This window comes from Centropristis striata, chromosome 24, assembly GCF_030273125.1.
Source record: "Centropristis striata isolate RG_2023a ecotype Rhode Island chromosome 24, C.striata_1.0, whole genome shotgun sequence".
Classification (NCBI taxonomy): Eukaryota; Metazoa; Chordata; class Actinopteri; order Perciformes; family Serranidae; genus Centropristis; species Centropristis striata.
In genome coordinates this window covers 12234280-12238779 of record NC_081540.1, presented here as the reverse complement: position 1 = coordinate 12238779, position 4500 = coordinate 12234280, and the positions used below count along the sequence as shown (strand labels likewise).

The following is a 4500-nucleotide window of genomic DNA, read 5'->3' as shown; positions in this document are numbered from 1 at the left end:
AATTCAGTTTGTTAATGAAGGTTTCATTATTGGAAAAGTAGAGATGAATGGGAGTGTGTTTTGAAAGTACTTGACTCTCAAGAGAGAGATTATTTTTAGGTTGTCATTCAGAAAATGTCTGCTTTGGAGTAGTGCTTGACCCGTATGGGTTTTTCAATGCCAATGGTGATATTTACAAAGAAAAGATCTGCTCTCTGTCTGCAGTTCACTTAATTTTAATATGAATTAAAATGCATTAATAATTCCCCACAGGAATTTAAATTAACTGAACTTTGTTAAAAAAAACAAACAAAAAAATAATAATATATGAATAAAAAATGTAATTTTAGTGCACTTATTAATCAGCAAAAGCTGCATGTCCTTGTTTCTGAGAGAGAATAAAAATCTGTAAACATACATCAATAAAAAATTGCTGAACAATGTAAGTGTAGTGACCTTCCCTGGTATTGGTTCAGTGAAAAACTATAGCAAACAAATACTGTCATCCACTTCGTGAGCACAGGCATTGGCCAACCCATTAGGGGATTATATCACTGTCCAATCTTCCATGTCTATCTGATAAGTACAGATGATAACAGTAATTTTTAAAAAATATTGTGGGAGTTGCCACATATGACCAATTCTTATAAAAAAGTCTTCAACGGACAATTGGGATTGCTAAAGTTTTTTGTGCATTGGTGGTTCAGTGGTAGAATTCTCGCCTGCCACGCGGGAGGCCCGGGTTCGATTCCCGGCCAATGCAACAAACTTTTTGTTCTTGTAAAGTTTCTTAGCTACTGTTTGAGTGCCAAAAGCTGAAAACACATAATTGCATTCAGATCAGCATGAACTTTCCACTGAATGTGCACAAAATTCTAAAAATATAACATTACAAAAAACAAAGAAAGAACATGAAGAGATTCAAAACTATGACCTTCTTAGCTTTATCATTATCCGTTTGCACGTTTTGGGCTGTTGGTTGAGATGCATTCAGGAGAAATAGCTGGTTTAATTAAAGCAGAACAATACTGTCACCTTACATCAATCCTATAATGTAAAACACGAGTCAGTTTTGATGTCAATCACATGGACCCTGAGCTCCTTAAGTTGCATGTACATGACACTAACACTTCCATATGATTCCCACCGGGGCCCTTGCTTTGCTGAAATGCGAATTCTGATTCGCTTTGGATGTCCGAAAACAGGTACATGCCATAAACAAGACCAGATAGTGGTCTTAAGAGCAGCACCCAAAACAGACACTCTATCTGTTATTGTGTGAAAAATGACCTCATCCACTCAGAGAAAATGTTGGAGAGATGAACAGATAGAAAGAGAAGCACAAGCACACGTTTGCTTTGACCCAAGGTAAATATAATGTGACAGGCCAGGGTCTCCCTGGAGATTGTGTAATTGTATTTCCACATTGTCACGTCAAAAGCGAACAGATTCCCCCGAAGCGTCTGCAGACAGATGTGCAGTGCTGCATATTTCAAAGGTGACACAACTCAATTTTACATTGTTTTACAGTGGTTTTCTATTTCTCCTGCCCCCATCTATACATCCTATGGTGTGCCTGCACTTCATGCAACTTAGTACTGTAAACAAAATGCTCAACCTGTAGCCTGGACCATGACTTTGTGTACTCTGCAGCTTCCTTCTTTTGTTGATGCAATCCTGTGTAAAACTGGTGCAAAGTGAAGCTTACCATGTGTCTCATACAGTAGAAATGGAGCTGAGACACAATGTACACAGCCTGGAGGCCAGCATTACAACAATGCAGGATCAGCATTCTTAGAAATTGTGATTTATACCCTTTAGTTTAATCATTTTAGATGCCATTGAGATGCCAAATCACATTTATGAAAAAGATATATGAGACATTAATGAACACTTAAGATGCTTTGCCTCACAATCAAAGATAAGAGGCGAAGGAGACCTGCGCTGCAGCCTTTTAGAGCACTGATGCTCACAAAAGTCAATTTATAAAAGTTATTTTTTTTCAGGTTTAGGTGTAGCACTTTAAAGCATCTGTATTAGAAAGAAGTTTGGATATTCAGTGTGAGGCATGTTGGGTTGATCCGCTGCAGCTCAGAGGTACATGGACCCGAGGCTAACATTAACACAACGGCAGATGTCGGCTATTTTACCCCTGTCCTCCATCATACATTCAACTTATTTAATTTTTTTTCCATTTTGGAAGTTGTCTGAAGGGAATCCATTTTGACAGAAAACCCTGTAATTAAGTGCATTGGTTTGCCCTCTCGCCAAGCTAATGGCTTTATTTTGACAGTGTTAATTGTCATAATTGTCAGAATGGTACCTCTGACACTCGGCTCGGAGATGTCGGCAAGGAATTGTTGCGCATTGATGAAAGCGTTGTCATACATACTTCATCTCAACGAGCTAATGCGGCCTGCGTCTTGCCTCTCCCCGTCGAGCCTTATGGGACGCTGCAGCGTCGGCTTTCTAATTGCCTCTAATGAAACGCCAGCGAGGGAGGTGATCTACTCCTATTTAGATCTCAGTCTTTAAAGAGAGACGGAGAGACAGATGGAAATGAATGGATGGAGAGAAAAGAGATGGAGGGAGTTAAAGTGAGTACACCCTGATGTTGAGACAAGGGGGGAACGGAGAGTTCAGAAAAAAGTATAAAAAAAAGAAACGCAAGAAGAATGGTCATGGGAAAATGAGAGGTATCAAGGGGAAAAGAGGCCTTTTTAGATACATTTACATAACGAATCCATGCTAATTAAGGTTTTACCCCCTTTCAGGCTAGTGTTGTGAAACTTAACACCGTGATATGATTGCTGCAGGGCTGCCTGGCTGTTGTGCCTGTGCATGTTAGTTTTGGAAGTGAGCAACTGTTGTAATAGAGATATTTGTACAGCAGATGGTGCTGTGCATGGCCCTGCCACTCCACAACATTGTACACCACAGAGCAGACAAGTTTCTGTTTCATGAGGTCTGTTTCCAAAATGTTTCTTGAAAAAAAGTATTAAGAAAGCGTGCAGTAATAACAATACATTTTATAAATACTATAAAATTTGTACGATGCGAATGTCAAGATAAGCTCTAAAAAAAAGATGATAAAGCATGTTAGTTAAATCTTGAAAATGCTTTAAAATAGAAGATTTAGTGAGACCTTAACAATTTGAAAGAATATAATCAAAGTGGTTTCAAAGGGTCAATGGCAATATTTCACCTTTTAGTGTCTATTGTTGTAGGTTTTGTTAATTTTATTTATGAGCAGTTGAAATAAAGACTGATTTTCCCTTCTTAGACTTTTTAGAGGCCTAAAAGGTTGAGAAAATGTTTATGTCTAAAATAAGATTAAGATTTAAAATAAATAAATAAATAAAAACAATTATAAACTTAATTTAAATAAACCTTATTTAGATAAACCTTTGAAACCACTTTGATTGTTCAGAATTTCATTTTTCCTTCTGTGGTATTCATTTCGTGACCTCCAGGTAGGAGATTCACTCATTTTGAAGAACTTGAACTCTTGATCTCAATCTAATTCAACTTGGAAATGTTGAAATGCCTCAAACAATTGCCACAGAAGTGGAATCCAAAACTGAGAACCCAGAGGAAAAATCATCTCTGACTTCACTGCAATAATCCAAGTGCAATTATTGCAGCAGCCGCAACAACAACAACAACAGGGTCACAGAACAGATAATATGCACTGGAAGTTCAAAGGCAACGATTTAGATGAAACTGCGTGTGTGCTGGTAAACAGCACCCGGATTATCCGGAGGAGGAAAATGGAAGGAGAGGCGAAACGAGACGTAGATGGAGAGTGGTTCCTCGGAGAGATCCTCTCTCCTCAGCTCAGGTCCAGATAAGAGAATTATGGCACGACAAGGAGAGTTGACAGAGCTCGCTAAGTCTGTTTATTAGCAAGTGCACTTCATTAGAAACCAAGATCAGGTCGATAACCGCCCCTCCCCCTCCTCCTGTTAGTGAGTAAATAAGCATCAGTCCTCCTTTATGGCTCTACTTTTTGTTTTTGGAAACCTCTGTGCAACCTGGATGAGATTCATAATCGCTCTTTAAATGGCGACAAAGTGTCAAGAGCAGCAGGAGAAAAGGCTAAAGGGAACAAAAAAAGCACCACCAAGGGGCTTTTCTTTTTTTTTTTGAAAGATTGATAAATATGGTGGAATCTCAATTAGGCGTCGGGCACGAACGCAGATATTAAAAATTTGGTCAAGAATCTAATTAGCTGGAGGTAATTAAACAGTCTCACACAGGGTCATTAATCTTTCCCGTGGACCTTTGATGTTTTGCATACTGTCTTGCAAGTCATTAATAAAATTCATAACGCTTTTCTTTGTGGTGTTTTATCATGGCCATTTCTCCCCCCCTCCTTTTTTTTCTTCTTCTTAACCCCCCTTCCCTGCATCCTCCCCCCTCCATCTTCCACTCTTCCCTGTAAGAGAGCCCAGTGCAAGTGTCAACACATCACAAGGGCCTCTCCTCTTGAGTTAATTTACTTTTTGTGCATATTACATT

At 38.8% G+C, this 4500-nt stretch overlaps 1 non-coding gene across 1 annotated transcript; it reads left to right on the top strand.

Moving 5' to 3' along the window:
* The first annotated feature begins 671 nt into the window (after positions 1-671).
* trnag-gcc (transfer RNA glycine (anticodon GCC)) lies at positions 672-742 on the top strand. Its single transcript has one exon. It is a non-coding gene; the product is annotated as a tRNA-Gly (tRNA).
* Positions 743-4500: the final 3758 nt, after the last annotated feature.